General features: G+C 42.0%; 1 protein-coding gene and 1 pseudogene across 2 annotated transcripts in view; one reads left to right on the top strand and one right to left on the bottom strand.

Moving 5' to 3' along the window:
* Positions 1-20,038, bottom strand: part of SAXO1 (stabilizer of axonemal microtubules 1) — a 110,139-nt gene that overhangs the window by 50,969 nt on the left and 39,132 nt on the right. The gene's annotated exons all lie outside the window — the stretch shown is intronic.
* Positions 16,306-19,179, top strand: LOC311172684 (large ribosomal subunit protein uL22-like; annotated as a pseudogene). The gene is made up of 3 exons: positions 16,306-16,355; positions 18,382-18,677; positions 18,775-19,179. The product of its transcript is annotated as a large ribosomal subunit protein uL22-like (transcript).

The following is a 20,038-nucleotide window of genomic DNA, read 5'->3' as shown; positions in this document are numbered from 1 at the left end:
TACTATCAAGTGTTAATGATATTATGCATATACAGAATGCCATGAGTAACTAAAGAAAGTGACTGTGGGGTCTGGGTGAGGGGTAAGGAGGTGAAGAAGATCTAGAATCAGTCATATTTGAGTAGTCTATTCAAAGATGAAGCAATGGAGAAACAGGCAAAGGATTGCAAACAGAAGTTCTGCAGTTGGTGTGAGGGCAAGGGTTTTGAGGGAAGAGAGCATGGGGCAGGTAAGGGACAGGATGCAGACTGGGGAGCGACATATGATTCTGGACAGGTAGGCAGAAACAGGATTAGGAAGAGTGTTGGGTGCCTTGCTTCGAAATGTACATCGTGTCTTCTTGACCACGGGTGATATGGCACATCTGCTACCACTGCCTCCCCACACGTGTCAGACATTACAAGCCATAGCACTTTATTATACTTCAGACAGCCCACACTTCAGACAGCCACTAGCAATCAACTGGAATTGGCACCTGAAATAGAATCATTTGCCTTCCCTGCTCCAGGCAAAGGCAAAGAGGGCTTACAAGGGTTTTTAACAGGTGGCTGGTACAACTGATTCTGTGCCTAACAAAGCTCAAACTAGCAGTGTGGATGGCCCACAGACCTGACCAGCACAGTGACCAGTGAGAAAGACACTACAATAGTCTAGCTCATTATAATAGTGAGAGGCACACATCCAAATGATGTCAGACTTGAGTCAAACTCTTAAGTTTTTGTCTAGTCATTGTCAGAAGGCATGTCATGGTGGAGACAGCATTGAAAGTACTCTTCAAACAATAAAATGCAGGGACAGTGAGACCCAGGAAAAAAGCCTGGAGAGCAAAGCAAGCAGACCAAGAAAGAGATGACGAAATGGCACTAACCTCGAAATTCCTGCAAACACAGCTGCAAATCAGCCACAGCAGTCCTGACACACTAGAGCTGTCAGACTAGTAGCCATTCCTGTACCATTTAGGTGCACAGCAAAAGAATCGTATTGAAAGACAATTAGCCACAGTAGCCACATGGCAGGAAAAGATATACAATATGTAAGGACCTATGTTAAAGCAGAGATACCCAGGTGTGCACACTGACCTACCTATATGACACCATCAGGAAACGAATGTGGGCAAGAGTTGAGTTTAAAGAGCAGTTGAGCGCTAGTGGAATAAAAACACTTGAAAGAAATGGCTTTCATCTCTGTAGGCCTGTTTTCTTGACTAAAAAATGAGAGGACTGGGAAAGACAATCTCTTACAACACATAATGCTGATTCTAACTCTCAAAAGAAAATAACAGGGAGGTTTGGTAGAGAGTTCTTGCTTTGAGTGCAAGAAAGCCAGGCTAAGTCCTTCCGTGTGTGGATCCGGTGAGGGTAGCAACTCACATCATATCCAGAAACTTAGTAATATGATTGAGAAAACCAAAAACACATTGAAAGTGAAGGCCTGGGGAGCATACAGCATTCTGCTGTAAGATGCTGACTGTTTTTGAAATAAAACTTTAAAACATGCCATAAAAAGCAACTATTCCTCTGGGGAAAGAGTGGCCTAAAGTGTCTTTGATTGTAACTATAGGAAAGACTTTCATCTGCAATCTTTACGAGGTTAATTGTAACTCTCCCCCAAGCTCAGAAACCCTTTTCTGAATCTTGTGGTTGTAATCTTACACTCTGCATGATAAACCTTCGTTTTTCAACAGGCACATTCCAAATGTTAAAACGTATGGGTCAGAAAGCAATCAAATGAATGAAAGCTGATAAGAAGAGGCTCTGTTTTTGCTCGCCTGAGCATGTGCATGAACATACACACATACACACCCATGCACGCACATGCACACGCACGCAGCCTGCTGACCCCTGCTTTTCTAAGTGATCAAGCCTCATCGGAACAGACACTGCAAACCCACATCCCAGAACACCTGTGAAGAACTTAGCACGATGCTGACACATAGTCCTACCTCAATAGTTCATAAGTTTTGTCAGTATTTAGCAGTTATTGAGAGTGATTCCCTCTAGGGAAGTCATCTTCATGAAAAAGACAAGCATTGAGCCCCCCACCCCCACCCCGCTTCAAGAGTGCTGTTGAGACTGCTGCCTTCTACACACAGGCATGAACCAGTCACCATAAATGTGTTGTCTACACAGAAGGAAATCCCCACCACAGTGCTTTTCACAACTCTTTTACAGACAAGGCTCCAACTGAAAACTATAGTTCTTATTTTCTTCTCAGATGTTAATAGGTTTTAATCTCTGCTATACTTTCATGGCTCCACTCAGGCTACACTTTCATGCTACACTTTCAAGCAAGTTATTATGAATTACCACTTTTTGATCATGTTACACATGTCAGGCACAGCACTAATAGCTTTTTTTTGCTTATTAAATTATTTCATCATCACCAAAACCCCACAAGATTGTCATCTACATGAGGTGTCTGAGGCTTAGTAAGGTTAAGTTATCCAAGAGCATTCATTAAGGAATACAGTTGAGAAAGGCAAAACACAAACTTGAGCTGGGTATTTCTGAATCCAATATCCTTATTAATATTGCAACTAGACTATAGTTACTAAATATAGGGTTCTTAACTTAGGGTCCATAAATGAACTTCAGAGGAATCCATGAACCCCATAGAGCTACACATAAAATGGTGTATGTAGGTATACATGAATACACTTTCATTGGAGAAAGTCCCAAATCTTTACCATATTTTCTTTTTTCTTTTTTTTTTTTTTTATTTATACAAGCACTGGGTACAGTCAGAAGCACGGAGGGTGAGAGAATTCACCAGAGCCAGAGTGGGGAGCAGAACAGGCAGAAGGACCGAAGTACACTGCTGAGGGGAGCAGCGGGCACAGCAGGAGAGGTCTGTCACTCCATGTGGGACCCTCGCCAGTGGCCGGGGATCAAACCAGCACTGCGGAGGCTGCAGGCAGCTTCACAGCCCAGCGCTCAACTGCTGCGCCACCAGGGGAGGCCCTTTACCGTATTTTCAAGAGTCTAGAAGGAAGGAAGGGAGGGCAAGAGAGACAGAGACAGACAGAGACATAGAGAAGAAATGAACATGAATATACAGGACAGAAAAAGAGAGTGGGGAAGTGGGAGGGAGCAGACTCAGACAAGATACTATCTTATCATCTTTCTGCTGTGGACCACACCATTCCCATCACTGCTCCACCACCCAAAAGCAGGGCCTGGTACACGATAGGTAACCCACTAACAATTCACCCAATTTACCCTGTTCACTTCTCTGGTCCTTTCTTGGTCTTTGCCCCCAGGGTGATGTAGTAAGAGTAATGACTTTTTTAAAGCTCTGTTTTTAAGTCTTGCACATGTGAGAGCTCCATTAGCACAGTTCCAGAGCCTGGGCTTTCATGTTGCTGCTCTTCACAGCCACACACTATGAAAGAGTAAAGTGAAGCCCATCCTGCCTTTGCATCCCAGAAACCAAACATCTGCTTCTAGCCTGAAGAGCTCGCCTGCTGAGGAGGAGATGGCCAGCATAGCACACCTGGCCCTTCCTTGAGCTCATGCTCCGTTTTCAGGGTCAGCTGTCAAGTAATCCTCTGCTTTATAAACAATCTCACATTTTAATAAAAGCCTTTGTGCAAGGTGAGCTTTTGAAATGTATACAGTAGATTCTCAGTCTGCAGCTGCACATACAGATGCCCACTGTCCAAGTGAATGGTGGATAATGGTTATGAAAATAATTACATATTATTGCACTTTTGGCATGCCTACTATGTGCAGGCACTGTTCTAGATGCTTCCATCCATCATCCTGCAATCTGCACAATAGCTCAGGCAGATATTATCAACATTTTGCAGATGAAGAATCTGAGGTCCTATTTGAGAAGTCAAATAATGTGTTCACTAGCCCTCTCTGACCCCCTGCCTGGCTGACACTAAAATTCTTACGCATCCCCCTCTCTCCATGCTCCCACTTTCATATCGAACCAAAATTACCCTCTTTTTAAAGAAATCTGTTTGAGTTAGGAAATAGACTTGCAGGTTTCAGCCTCTTTAGTAGCTGCAAAAGAATATTTCACAGCATTCTACTAAAATGGGGTAGCATAGAATTTTGGCTTTTCACTCCTCACAAATGAAGGTAAGAAAAATTAGCATATTTCTTAAATCTATTCTAGACCCTCATTAACATCCATTTCTGAATGCCTACTATTCAAGACTATTCACTAAATATAGGTTCAATTGTTTAATGATGCACACCTGAAATATTTAATGTTACATTGCAGTATTACTTCAATTATGGATATATAATTATTTTTTCAAGTCACACATCTAGACAGTATAGAGATATCCAAATAAAGTAAGATAATGTTACCCCCTCATGGGTTTCCAATTAGTTGGGCAAATACCAAAATTGCTCTATAGGCAGGTAAGTCTTGAATGTCATCAATAGTGTCTCAGAAACTAAGACTTTAAGTGAGACAATGTATAATAAAACAAATTTTATTATTGGTTAATTTATATAAACAAGAGTTAAGTTCCTATAGTATATATCTGATCACCAAAATATCACGAACTTCTAAAAGACTCAAAACACTTGTAATAGTAAACAATAATCGGTATTCATTTATTCAATTAACAACCCACTTATTCTAGTTCAACATCCTGGTGACCATGCTGGCAGCTTAGGATCCAAGACAGGAACCAACCCTGGACAGGACATCTTCCACCACAGGATGTATTCACACCAACACCCATTCTCACTCAGACTGGAACAATTTAGACACACCAATGATTCTAACATGCACATCAGTGAGGATGTGGGAGGAAACTGAAGAAAATTTATGCAGACATGGGGAGAACTTGCAAACTCCATACAATGGCTCAGACAGAATGAATTCTTTTTTTCTCATCAGTTATAATGAAACAATGTTAAATGAAATAATATTATTTGAGGACCTGCTCAACTGCACTAGAGGAAGAATTTTATCTCAGGCTATTGGCACTTAGAGGAAGGAAAGGACCCTCAGATTGCATGTGAGGGAAGGTAGGGAAGTATGAGATGAAATCAGGCTTCATGAGAACATAGCATCTACACTGAGACTGGGCAGCCTTTTGAGCGTGAGGAATAAGTGGACAAAGCTAAAGGTGAGGGGCTGAATCAAAAAGGATCTAAGCAAAGGCTCAGGGATTAGGCACCTGGCACTTGATGGATGGTCCATCAATTATTCCTCTAACACTAGTGTATGGACTAGCAGGAACAGAGTCTGGAAGTGGCAAGACAAGTTGCCTGGTTATAAGATGATGAAGGCCTAACTTGGGTGTGAAAGGAGAGGAATTAACTTGAGAGATTTCACCAGGACTCAGTGACAGGCTATCAGAGGACTAAAAGAAAGGAAAGACCCCACCAGAGAAATGCTGTCTGAAATGGTTAGAACAGGAGTTGGCTTGAGCAAGGAAAGGATTTCAGGGGTTTTTTTAATGGACAGATTCTGATTCAAATGTTTACATTTTGGAATTAACACATTAGAATATTTGAAAGGGTAATTAAGAGGAGAATTGAGTTGGGATATTCTGGAGTCATCTTCATGCTATGAGGTTGCTGCAGTCTTTTTCATAGAACAATTTTCTGGGAACTTTTGGCTTAAACTCTCAAACTCAACAGTAGGCTTGAGGGCCTGTTTGTGGGGTATGTCTAAACCTACATCACAAGTACAGTGGGAGGTGGTATGTGGCTGTGCTGGGTCATATTTGGAACCGTAATTTGAAAGGAAGCTTTAGAATATGAGGAGATTGAGTTTTAGCAGGTCATTAATTCTCCAGACCTACACAAACTGGTCTGCTCCCCTCACAAACACCAACCCTAAGGAGGCCTATCAGAGGGGAGCTTTGTCCCGACTCCCTGGCTCTAAATAGGAGAGGAAATGGAGGTGGATGCACTATGCTAGGACTCAAAGAAGGTTTCCCACCATGGCTGAGCCAAGCTTCCTTTTGCGGATTTTCCAGATACACTATTTTCTTCGGTTTACTAATGAGATGTAAACTTTTGAAATCCTCTTCTATTCTAACATTAAATAATATCACTGTATTTGATTTGTGGAAAAAGGTACTAATATTTTTATTCTAAAAACCATCATTTCCAAAAGTTGGAAAGTATACAGACATGTGTAAAGAAATACTCTATGGGATTCTCATACACATACACACCCACCAATTAACATTTTTTCTTTTTTTTTTTTTTTCAATTAACATTTTGGTATGTAACCTTCCGGTCTTTTCCATCTGTATTTTTAACATAGAGATTTTCACCTTTAAAATGTGGTTACCCTGGTAGAGCAACACATAAGAAATAAGGAATAAATTGACTCATGGACTTGTGAAATTCACATCTGACCAGTCGCTAGCCCAACACCTGACAGCAGAGCAGGTGTAAAGTGTTAAACCAACTTCAAAGTCTTTTCTAAGAACTTGTGGAAATGGATATGATGACATGTACAAGAAATCACTTTAACAAATGCTTCTCCTTCATGCTTCTAGGTTATTTCTTTGTGGGAGTGATAATTAGCTTGCTAATGGAATGAAAGTAAAGAGAGGAAAAGACAACCCCACTCACCCACATAAAACACCATAAAATCCTTGTAACACTCTCACATCTACATTATATGACTTTATTTCTTCAACTACCTTGGGAAGTTAGCAAGGCTGAACCATAGCAATTTCCAAGTGGGACTGGAAATGGAAATAGAAAGCAAATGACTAGTGACTCATCTAAAGTCATACAGATGACTGATGACAAAGCCAGGACTAGAACTCAGGCATCTGCCCCCACCACACTTTCCAGAGGGGCTCCCTGAGATCATCACACAGACCCAGAACCCTTACTGAGTGAGTGAAACCACTCATAGCAGCCACTTCACTAGGTCTGCGTGCAGAAACAAAAATCCAGTCTCCCCTTCGGTGCCTCCATGCATTTCTCAAGTGTATTGTCAGAATAGATATTCACAAGTGGGAGTAATAACTCTTGAGCACCTGGTATGTATCTGGAGCCCTACCAAAATGCTATCACGTTTAATCCTCACAGGAACCCACAAGGAGCATGGGCCCTATTTTACAAGTATGAAACACACATACAAAACAGAGGACCTCAGCAACTTGCCCAAGGTCTTAAGAGTAAATGCCAGAATTTTGGATTCTAATTCAGTTCTGCGCAATTCAGAACCCCTCTCCTGTACATTTTGCCCACTTTGTTGAAGTTTAATGGCATTTAGCTCCTGAAGGCTGAGTGAGTTAAACCCTCTGACCAGCGGAGGAAAACCCCACACAAACGAAGATGCCCTACTCCACGGGCTTCTCAGGGTACCCAGGACAGGCCCCCACATGCCTTACTTTGTGTCCTCACTGTGACCAGGCATTAGGAGGATGGAAGATCCTCACCCACATTGAAACCAGAGCCCCGGAGCACAAGCCACGGAGCAAAACCGCTCTTTCCCATTGCCACTGAGCAGCAGCAGCCGTTGGAGAAGCAGGGGCTATTTCCCAGCAGCCACCGGGGAGCATGCTGCCTGCGGGCAGCAACTCCCCTGCTGGCAGCCTGGGCTTGAGTCCCAGACTCCCTGAGGCTCCAGTGCTGGTGGCTGAACCCTCCCAGAACACTGCCTCTGGGTAGCACCCCAGGCTACCCAGCAGCAAAAGGCCAAGGGACGGCTGCACAGAGGCCCCACGCTGGCCAGGTTTGAGCAGAACACCTTCCCACCTTGGGGCTCTGGTGCTTAGCCCCAGGAGCTGCTTGCAGGCAGTGCAAGCATTTTACCGCCTGCCACCAGTGGCCCCAAAGGGACTCAGGCCCAAATGGCAGGTGGTAGTGTTTTCCCTACCAAGAGAACCCAGGACATGCAGTCCCACTGGCACTACAGAAGCACGGTTGCCCTTTGCCAGAGCAAGCTCTGGCATAGGAGGCAATAGCTAGCCCCACGGCTACAGGGCTACAGGGAGAAATATGGGGCCCCACTGGGCCAGCTCCAACAATAGCCTCAGGCAATAGAGAGGCTGGAGGGGTCCCTGGCCAACATGTGGGCTACCAGCAGAGTATCCTGTTCACCTTACATTATTATACGCAGCCCTACTGAAGGGCCACCGGGTACAGAGCACCTCCAGCCCCAGTGAGACTGGCTCTGGCCCCTCTGAGCCCACCAGCCCATGAACCTGTCCTGAGGTCAAGGCAGGCCAGGTCTGTGTAGGCAACAAATTATCCTTTTTATATTTGGTACCTGGATAGTAGAATGGACTAATCAGGTGAGAGCTGAATGAACCAATCATGTCCAATCAGTTTATTAGGTAACTATTCAGCTTCAAAATCAAGAATGGGCTGATTGGTCCTAAAATACTCTAATCAGTCACTTAGTATTGAAAATGGTCCAATCAAGCAGGTAGGGTGGGGGACCCTGAAAGATGGTATAAGGCAGGGCAGGTGCCAGCTTAGACACTCTGTTCCTGGCCTCTGAAAAAAGAAAGAAGGAGCAGCAGCCAACCTCCTAAAAAAGAAGCATCCAGCAATCAATCCCTGAAGAAAGTAGTTGAACTTTGCAGAGACCAGGCCTCCATACCTGCCTCTGGCATCACCTGATAGGAGCATTAAAGTCCCTGGGCCTGGTGTCTTGAGAACTGTGTTTTTGCCCAAATGACACAGAAACAATAATTCAAAAGGGCACCTGCACCCCTATGTTTATAGCAGCACTATTTACAATAGCTAAGCTATGGAAACAACCCAAATGCCCCAAAAATAGATGACTGGGTCAAGAAGATATGGTGCATATACACCATGGAATATTACTCAGCAATCCAAAAAGATAAACTCATGCAATTTGTAGCAACATGGTTGGAGCTGGAAGGGATCACGCTCAGCGAAATAAGCCAGAAAGAAAAAGAAAAATACCGGATGGTCTCACTCATAGCAGGAATTTAGAAAACCTAAATAAAGGACCAGGAAAAAGACTAATTATAATCAAGAAAAAAATCAAAATCAACAAGCAACTATAAACCAGAGACACACTATGGGGGGGGGGGGGAAGGACTGGGGTCAAAAAAAGGGGGGTGCAATTGTGTGGGGAATATAACCAAAATGAAAATGCATACATTGTGCAAAAATGAAAAATGATGTAAAAAAAAAAGAATGAAAGTTTAAAGAACATTAAAAAAAAAAAAAAGAACTATATTTTGTTGATGTGGGCCAAAAACTCACAGAAAGCTGTTAAAACTGGTACAACTGACACCGCCTTCTGGTGATCAGTGGTGACTGACCAGTGCTATCTAGCACTGCTGAGTGACCAAAACAGTGTCCAGTTCACCTCTAAGAGCTATTCACTGCTTCTGATTGCCTAGTACCACCTCCCATAGGGTTGCCTACTAAGTGTCTGGTCCAGCACCCAGTGCTGTCCATCCCAACTTTGGACTGTTGCAGCAGGCTGCTCAGGTATCATCTCAGTGACCTCACCTGTGAGCACCTTCAGCTGCCACCATGAGTTGGGCACTCGTCCACTGCTTGCCAGTAAACCATGAGCTCCAATTCCTTGTTGATGCGAAAGCGCCATCTTGAAAGTTCCAAACTTTTGTTTGGGATGACTAGACACTGTGGACACCATCTGGAGTGAGATAGTCGGCCACTCTGGCCTTAGACACTGTTTCCCCTGTTCACTAAATAAACCCCACTATTGCTGTGCCCTAAGCCTGAGTGGTCTTACAAGTTTGCACGCTGATGAAAACCCACAGACAGTGACCTGTCCTCTATTGGGCACCACTTTTGACCTGCTATAGCACCCCTATAGCACTGTTTTACCACCAGCAACCTGCAGGGTGGGTACACAGAGCCCTCCCCACACAGCTCAGTCCAAACTGGCCCGAGGCCACAATATGAAAATGTCTAAGCAATGAAGATACAGTTGCCCCCAAGTCTGGAGAAAATGCAAACCCTGTCTCACAAGACACCAAGACAAGAAAGCACCTCACTAGCAAATGGAGCTTAAAGGATTTAGATGTCTTGTGTCTTAGAATGCCAGATTTATTGTGCAAAAATGCTTTCCCAAGGAACCCAAGGAAGACCAGGCCTGGGGTGCTGGCAGGAGCTCTCACCCATCAGAAAACCAATCTCCTGTAAATCTCTTTAGAGTGTGAGACAAGATAGGAGGTCCCAGGGCACAAGCTCCTGCACTGTCCTGAGGCACTGGTTCACTTCCAGCAGTCAGCAGGGTTGTCGGGGCAAACCCAGCAGAGTGTCCTCCCAGATGACTGTCTATAACATCAACCTAGGAGAGAAAGCAGCGGCGCAGAGAGGGACAAGGCACTTCGGCTGACTTCTCACTGATATCTGAACTTATCCACAAAGCCATTGCACTCTCTGACATTAAACTTGCTGGATTTAGAAGAGTTTGCCTTTTTTTTTTTTTAAAGATTTATTTTTTATTTATACAAAAACCGAGCTACAGGCCAGATCCACAGGAGGGTGAGAGGATTCACCAGAGACAGAGCAGAGAACAGAACAGGCAGAGTGACGAAATACACTGCTGAGGGGAGCAGGGGGCGAGGCAGGAGAGGACTGCCACGCCATGTGGGACACTCACCGGCCGGGAATTGAACCCGTGCTGCAGAGGCTGTGAACAGTTTCACAGTGCAGCACTCAACCGCCTGCACCACCAGGGAGGCCCTAGAGGAGTCTGCCTTTTGAAAGAATTGCTTTTGAAGGGCCCCTGAACAGTACCTTGGCAATCTTTCCTTAATTCATGCTCTGAACTTCTATGCACTAAGTCTGCGATAGTTCACAGAGATACACATTAGAAGCTATGGTCCTTGGCATGAAGAAGCCCTGAATCCAGTCAACACCAACAAGTATTTTTCCTGCTAGGTAATTGTTTTGAGGGTTGCCCTTATATAAAGCTCAATGGGAGTGAGAGCCCACAGCACACACATCTGGAGAGGAAATCAGGAAGGATTCAAAGAGGAAGTAGCATTTGGGTAAAGAGTCAGTCAGAGGAACCATTAGCAGGGAGGACATCCAAAGAAGAAAGCAAAACAAGAGTAAAGGTAGAGAAATATGAGAAAATAAGGTATTTTTCCAAAATTACACATGGTCCTATAATCCTGGAACATAGCATGAAAGTGCAAAGGGCTAGCAGATTAGGCTGCAAAAGATAGGAGAAGCCAGACATTGAAGGTTCTTCAACATGACGGGGAACCCAGCAGGTAGGCAAGACATCTTTAAACGATCACTCTAGCCACAATGTGAAGGGTTGATTAAGAGAGCAGGGAGACTGGTTTGACACTCTTACACCAGTTCAAGCAAGAGATGCAGGTGATCCATAGCAGGCAGGGGGATCAGGAGTGGAGAATACAAGAGAGAAAGGTTAGAATTGTAAGGACTTGGGACAAGTGGACACTGCCATTTGCAGCTGTTAATATCCAAGGTAGGCCTCCCTTTAGCAGCAGTGGAAACTTGCATATTGGAACTGAATTGAATACAGTATGGTGATACTAGCTGGTGTGCACAGAGAAGTGAGATGCGTTTTGTTATTTGGTTTGTCAGCTAGATGGAGCAGCCGTGGGCTTGGGTTACGGGTCTCCCTGGCTGCACCTCCTGGCACAGCTGCCCATGGAAGGGCTGAGACCCGCAGCTCAAAGCAAAGCCCCGAGGTCCTCCTGAGAGTAGCAGAGGCGGGAGTATTCACAGTCACCACCCTCTGTCTCCCCTGCCTTTTCTGTTCCGGCAGCTGCATTCCAAAGACTAATGAGAACAAGGTGCAACATGGTTTAACAATTTTGATACATTCCTTAGCAAAACATAATTTCTTTAAAAACACATAGACTGCATTGCAGTGACTCCATCAGGCAAGACACATGTCAGGAAAAAAGCATGAGAAAATCTGGCAGGTATGTATAACGTGTCAATAAATTAAACTGGGTTTATTTTCACAAAACCAAATGGTCAGGCTTGCTCGTGGTTTCCTACCAAGAAATAAGAATTACTCCCTAGAGAGAGTAATCAAAGTGCAATTACACCAGTCCTGGAATTTTTTTAAACATACTATCCCTTCTTCACACATGATTGCTCTTTCATTTTTAGCTAAGGCTCTTAACTCAAAGAAAGAGTAATAGGCTTTTCTAGGTTTGGCTCCTTTTTTGATAACATGCAGTCATAAAAAAAATTTTTTTTAAGCAATTGGTTTGTAGTTAAGACTAAATGTCCTTTACAATGTATCCGTTCATTTGTTCAGTGAACAAATAATAACAAAGCGTGTTGGGTTGGTCTATTTCAAATGCTGGGAAGCAGAAAATCTATTTTCCTAATAATGGCAATAATTTTTAGCCCCTGGGCAGGAATTTATCACTCTAAGGATATTCCATTAAGGTACTATTTGGTAAAAGGTTTTTGAATAAAAAGGAACTATTGTACTGGGGTGACTCCGTGTTTTCAAAATGGAGCAAATGGTCAAACAACAGAGAAATCAACAATGAGGGAAAGTGGATATAATTTTAACAAATCAGACTAAAGATGGATATGTGCCTTAGAAAATGGCATAGAAACTTAACCTTATAAAGAAATGATATTTTCCTCCTGTAGTTTAACAATTGAATTCCTCCCCAAAAAAAATATCCCACTATATTTACATAAATTAGAAAGATTTTTTATAAAGATATTACTTGAGAAAAACTGTAGAATTCAAACAGATATAATAGTAGGAGTCGGAGGCAGGAGGGAAGCTTAATACATACAGGCTGTGTACTGCACAAGGGTAAACTGAGATCCATCTCAGGGGGCACTGTTCACTTCAAAGGCATTGTCAGTTTGTATATTTATTTTGAGTTTTTCAGGAGACAGCAAAGGGTCTAGAATACAGTGCAGTGTATTCTAATAAAGTCAGCATAATTTTCTGTCAGGTGGGGGTAAACTGCATTGAGAAATGGGTGCATGTTTCAAATGGCACAAAGGTTTCATATGCATTAACAGTGACCCTGATGGAGAAGTTGTGATTCTGATGGAGAAGTTAGAATTACTGGAGGCAACACAATTCAAGTGATTCTTTGGAATGAATTGTTGCTTTGAATCAGTTTTCCAGTCCAAAGACTTGCACACAAGCACTCCATGTTTATTAAACAGAAAGTCACCAAAATAATTGTCAGGTAAACTCCAGTGATTAACCAGGATGCTACCGAAGACCATGTTATGACCTCATTGTTGCAAAAATCAATGGTCTCCACACAGAGAAGAACATGTGACTCTAAAACCATGCCCTACACCCCTGAATTCAGGAGCAGCCATTTGTTTTCTCCCTTTCATCCTCATAACTGGACAAAAAGGAACTACAAGACAGTGGAGTTGCAGGATAGAAGCAGCACTGTTCCTCTAGTCACTGCCCAAAGAGCCTCTTCTTATAGAAAGCAGTATGAGCTGTATCAAAAGATTAAAAATGGATCTGCCATACAAAACCTAGTAATTCCACTCCTAGGTATCTACCCTAAAAATTCAAAAAAACAGTAATTCAAAAAGAGACTTACACTCCCATGTTCATTATAGCGCTATTTGCAATAGTCAAATTATGGAAACAACTAAAATGCTCAAAAGCGAATGAATGGATCAAGATGATGCGGCACATATCCACAATGGAACATTACTTGGCTATCAGAAAGATAATCTCATGCTATTTGTGGCAACAAGGATGGTGCTGAAGGGATAATGCTATCAATAAGTAAAGCAAGAAGGGGAAAGATATACTGGATGGTGTCATTCATATGTGGAATATAGATAAACCAAACTAAGGGTAAGATAAGATAGGCTTGAAGACCAACCTTTGAAAGCTGACTATGGAAATGAAGCATCCAGAGGGGAACTGGATAGGTACAAAAAGGGAAAGAAACACAATAGACTATGGGTGATTAGGTAGTGGGTGCACTACAATGGTGATACCTGATTGGCAGGGTGTCCTATTATTACCTCAATTTAAAAAATAAGTATTTTTTTTTTAAGTCTCACTGATTGGGGCCTCCCCTGGTGGCGCAGGCGGTTGAGCGCCGCACTGTGAAGCTGTCCACAGCCTCTGCTGCACGAGTTCGATCCCCCGCTGGCCAGCGAGGGTCCCACATGGCACGCAGACCTCTCCTGTTGCGCCCGCTGCTCCCCTCAGCAGTGTGTTTCGTCAGTCTGCCTACTCTGCTCCCTGCTCTGTCGCTAGTGAATCTTCTCGCCCTCCCGCGCATCTGGGCTGTACCCTGGTTCCTGTATAATTTTTTTTTTTTAAAAAAAAAAAAAAAAAAAAGGGCCTCCCCTGGTGGCGCAGCAGTTGAGCGCTTGGCTGCGAAGCTGCCCACAGCCTCTGCAGCACAGGTTCGATCCCTGGCCGCCAGCGAGGGTCCCATATGGCACAAAAGACCTCTCCTGCCACGCCCACTGCTCCCCTCAGCAGTGTACTTCGGTCCTTCTGCCTGTTTTGCTCCCCGCTCTGGCTCTGGTGAATTCTCTCACCCTCCCGCGCTTCTGACTGTACCCAGTGCTTGTATAAATAAATAAATCTTTAAAAAAAAACAAAAAAAACCCTCACTGTATGATTGACAAACCTTTGTTACAACTAATGAGATTCCAGGGCTTGTTACCACAACATCAACGAGTATTGCTTGACTAATACACTAAAGCAAAGAAAGTCGCCCCAATTCCCCCTTCTATGTAGTTCCTCAGATTGTCTATCAGCACTTGGTATTGGGGGGTTGGCTCTGTGAGGATTCCACATTTTCAGAAGCTTTCACAGTCCCCTTTGAGTAATCCCAACTTTAAGCAGTGTTATAAGATCTATCAACCAAAGCTAGCAATTAAATGGGTACCCTTCTCCCTGGTCCCCACCAAGAGGCATAAGCTAAGAGTCCGGACATAGTAGGTCTGGTCCTCTGAAGAAACTGTGTACAGGAAAATTGCCGTGTCTATGAAAAAGCAGCATTTTGGAAACTTCTGCCTCCAGACAAATCAGTAACTTCAAAGAATGTCAACTCATATGTGTGACATTGATAAAACATCCAGTTCCCAATAGATAAGGCTCTAAAGATAAAGTTTTAACACTCTTCTTGTCATCTCAACACGCAGATGACATCAGGTAGATACATTAATCGGACCTCTACCAGATTTTTCTTTGTAAGAAATTCATCAAAATGCAACATGTAACCTCCTTGGAATTGTATGTAATTCTCACTGAGAACTCAGCTTTCCTAGAGCTTTCTGGAGGCTGTTCCCAGGTGGCCCCAGTCCTCAGTCCTGATACTTTAATAAATTCACTCACTTTTGCCTGTCTCAGTGTATTTAAGCAACACATCCCTGAAGTAACTTTGATAGCATCTGCTTACAACAGGGGAAAATGTTAGGTCCTTATAGTGAATTTAAAAGAGCACAGAATGAGGAGTCAGAAAGAAAAGGTTTTAGTTTAGATTTTGCAACTTTCAGTGACAAAGTGATTCTGAAGGTGTCATTTATCTTCTGTGATATCAGTGTCTTCTTTTCAAAGTGGGGACACTCATATGGTCTCCTAAAAGGTGATTATGAGGATTACATTATGAAATACACGTAAAAATCATTTTTAAACAAAGCATATAGGCCTCAAGAAATATTAACAGTTTTTTTAAAAAAAATCCATTCAAACTTCCCCTACATATCTTAAGTCATGAGTCATCCAAACCCCTAAATGTCCTTCCAAATTATGAGAGCAAAAATATTCCTAACCAGACATTTAGGAATGTCTTATTGCACATGTATTATGTTAGGCTATATGCACAAGGCTAATAAAATTTTAGCTGACATATATATAGCACTCTATATTAAGTTCTTTCAAATACACTAAATATTGGCAGAGCTATACATTTTATATGCTGAATGTATATTTTATAAAACATGTGGGCCTTTGGATAATCGATGTTTGCTTTATATGCATGCCCATTACACGTAACTCGGAGTATAATGCCATTATTTAAGATATTACATGATGCATATTGCTATATTTTTACTTTTGTAACATTAGTATTTATATTTATGATTTATATGATACTGATCAGGAATTAAATCCCTAATTAAAACTAGACCCCTCTGGGAAAATATGATTTGCTGTATTTTATTACGATTCATTTTACATTGACTTACAGATCATATAACTACTCAAACCAGGGTCCTACCTGGACATAATTTGCAAAAGTACTATTAATCAAAGGAGAATGTAACAAACTTTGGAAGGAGACTCCACCCACAACATGGTGGAATAGAAAGATTTGGATCACTCTCTCCCTTAATTCTCAGCTAAAAAAATAAATGTGAAACTAGAATAAAGTTATCTCGAGGGAAGATGCAGAGATTTATCGACAGAGTGGACTTTCCTGAAGAGTTTGCACTGAGGTAGGTGGCCTGTTAGATGGAAGGTAAGTGAAAAGGTATAGGAAGTCATGGTCAGGGAGCAGAGTAGGTTGTGGGCTGGCCACCAGTTTTACGAGGCTTAGTGAATATGACCAGAGGAACTTTTCAGAAAGGGAGAGGTACAGATGGGAACACATTTGCACAGGACTATAGGCACAGTTACCAGAAATTCAAGGGGCACTAGTTTGGTCATGGGGAGATGGACAGCCAGCATCAGGAATAAGGGAAACTCCCTCCCCACTCCTGTTGGAAAGAGCAGACAAAGGGAAACTTGGCAGTGGTGCCTCACATACTCACAGATGAGAACTGGGCAGGTGCCAGAGCAGGCAAGAGAGACCTCTCCCCACTCTTTGCAAAATGATCTAAGTCAGTGATCCCCAATGCCTGTCAGTCTGGGCCCCTTGCCCAGTGGTGGTGGCCATTACCTAGCAAACCAGAACACACAGCTCATGCCTAGCATCCCCTGCTGGGCAATACAAGGTGGCCTGTGTCTGGCAAATTCTGCTGTGCATATCACACCTAGTGACTCTTGCTTGGTGACTCAAGCTTTGTGGAATACATCCCATGCCACAGGTGGGAGCAGCAAGAAGGTGAGGCAGGAACTCAGGATTCCTGAAGCAGCTTGCTTTGGCAAAAGGAGAGAAGGCAGATATGATCTATTGACCTGAATTGCCCTCTTTCCTTACAAGACTGAGAACAAGTCTTTGAACTCCAGCTTCCCCTCAATATCCCACCTGCTGCCCAGGTAAACAAAGAGGAGAAACAAACTAAACCCCAACTCCACAAAAGCTAGTAAGGCAACATACATGCCTAAGAAGCAAGGACCATCTGAACACAGGACAGAAAGCAGAGGACAATAATAAAAGTATACAGGCAAACATAAGGACAGAGAAATAGAGGACCTAACAAAGAATTTAGAATGACAATTTTAGAAATGTTAAAATGAACATGAGGGCAGTAAAATGTTAAAGGCTGGTAAAGGATCTTAGAAGGAAGATCCAAGAATAAAAAGTTCTTTACTAAAGAGAGTGAAAATAATAAAAGAACAAAAAAGAGATGCTGTATGAATAAGGATAGATATGGAAAGCATTTCAAATAGAATTAAGTAGGTAGAAGAGACAATTTCAGAAATAGAAGATGCAAAAGTACAAACCACCCAACTGAAAGGAGATAACTAAGGTCCAGGAAAAATGAAGGAACCCTACAAGAAATATCAGACTCAATCAAAAGAGGAAAAAAAGGGTAGTGTATTCCAGAAGGTGAGGGAGAGAAATAAGAGAATAGAGACACTAGTCAAAGAAACAAGAGCTAAGTACTTCCCAAACCTAGTGAAAGAAATAAAATTGAATTTCCAGGTAACAGAAAGAACATCCAAATGTCTAAATTCAAAACAACCCTGATTAAGGCACATTTCAAAGATAAAGAAAAAATATTAAAGCGTTCTGGATGAAAAAAGGTAACTTAAACAGGGACCTTGGTCAGGTTCTTATCAGATTTCTTAGTAGTAACCTTCCAGGCCACAAAAGAGTGGAATGAAGTGTTCACAATCCAAAAAGGCACAAACTGCCAGCCAAGAACACTCTATCCTGCAAAATTATCATTCAAATATGAAGGTGAGATAAAGGCTTCCCAGACAAACAAAAGCTAATGGAGATTTATCACCACCAGACCTATCTTACAAGAAATGTTGAAAGGAACTCTATAAGGAAAAAAATAAATTAAACCTGAGCAGAGCAGAATTAAGAATACAGAACCAGCAGTATAAACACTAATAAAAACAACAAAAACAACCTATGCGGGAAGAAAAACTTAAAACTTGTATAACTGATAAGTTAATACCAGCTCATAAAGGACGTTTTTAGACTTAGAAAGTTTGATGTAACCCTCATGGTAACCACAGAGGAGAAATATAGAATAGAGACATAAAAAAGAAATGAAGAAACTGAGGTGCCTCCAGGGAATGCCACCTACATGAAAAAATCAGAACTCTTCCTGTAAGCAACCTTAGAGATCACTACTCACTTGGCCCAGAAAACCCTACAAAGTCATGCAAATCAAGAGGTCACATCTTCATGTTCATTTTATGAACACTAGTGAAACTGCCCAGGCTATCAAGGGTATGCATATCTGAAAAGCCACCTGGAATTTAAAGGATGTCACTCTACAGAAGTAGTACGTGCCATTCCATCATTACAATGATGGAGTTGGTAGGTGTGCCCAGGCCAAACAGTGGCGTTGGACACAGGGTCAGTGGCCAAAAAAAGAGTGCTAAATTTTTACTGCATGTGCTTAAAAATGCAGAAAGTAGGGCCTCCCCTGGTGGCACAGCAGTTGAGCACTGTGCCAGTTCGTTCCCCGGCAGCCAGCAAGTGTCCCACAAAAAAAAAAAAAAAAAAAGCAGAAAGTCATGCTGAACTTAAGGGTTTAAATATAGATTCTCTGCTCATTGAGCACATCCGGGTGAACAAAACCCCTAAGATGTGTCACAGAACTTACAGAGCTCATGATCAGATTAACCCACACATAAGCTCCCTCTGTCACATTGAGATGATACTTACTGAAAAGAGCAGCTTGTTCCTAAACCAGAAGAGGAGGTTGCACAAAAGAAAAAGATAGTCCAGGAGAAACAAAAGAAACAAAAATTTAATGGCCCAGGAATATGTTCAACTTAAAAGGGAATAAATGGAAAAAAAAAAAGAGAAACAAAAGAAACAAACAACAAAAAGATAAAACAATCAAAAAACAAAAGATGGAATGACAGTAAAAAAAAAAGTATCATATCAATAATCACCCTCAATGTGCATGGTCTAAATCCACCAATTAAAAAGCAGAGTTAAAAAAAAAAAAACACAGATTGACAGTACGTCAGCCTGGCTGACGTACTGTCAATCTGTGCTTTTTTTTTGTATACTCTGTATACAAAAAACATTTTTAAAACCTAAAGACAAATACAAAATTAAAGTGAAAGGTTGAAACAAAGAACCTTAAGCCAATAACAGAAAATCAGGAACTGCTAGTCTCTTATTTGATAAATTAGATTTTCAGCCAAAAAAAAAGTTATCAAGGGTAAAGATGGGCACTATAAAATGAACTAGGGAAAAGCTCATCAAAGGGATATAAGTGTCTTCAATGTTTATGTCCTAACACAGGGGTATCTACTTAAAAACAACTATTAACAGACCTAAAGCAACACATTGACAAAGCCACTTTAATAGTGGGAGACTTCAACAAAGCTCTGACCTAAAAAGATAGATCAGACAGAAAGTTAACAAGGAAAGAAATGCCTTTAATGAAGTATTGGACCACATGGGCTTAACAGACATTTACAGAGCCTTCCATTCCAAAAGAACGGAATACACATTCACTCAATTGCATATAGAACATTTTCAAGGATAGTTCATATATTAGGACACAAAACATTCCTCCAAAAATACATGAAAATATGTGATCTTTGATCACAATGTTTATACCAAAGCTAGAAAGTAACCACAAAAAGAACCCCAGAATAAACCGAAACATGTGGAAACGAACCAGAACGCTTTTGAACAATTCCTGGGGTCAATAAATAAATCAAAGAAGAAATTAAAAGTGTCTGGAGACTACAAGAATGGAGAGACAGGCTACCAGATCCTATGGGATGCTCTTAGAGCAGTATTATGAGGGAA

The sequence above is a fragment of the Talpa europaea genome (assembly GCF_964194135.1).
Source record: "Talpa europaea genome assembly, chromosome: 7".
Lineage (NCBI taxonomy): Eukaryota > Metazoa > Chordata > Mammalia > Eulipotyphla > Talpidae > Talpa > Talpa europaea.
Note: the sequence above shows the minus strand (reverse complement) of the source record. Positions and strands in the feature narration are given on the sequence as shown.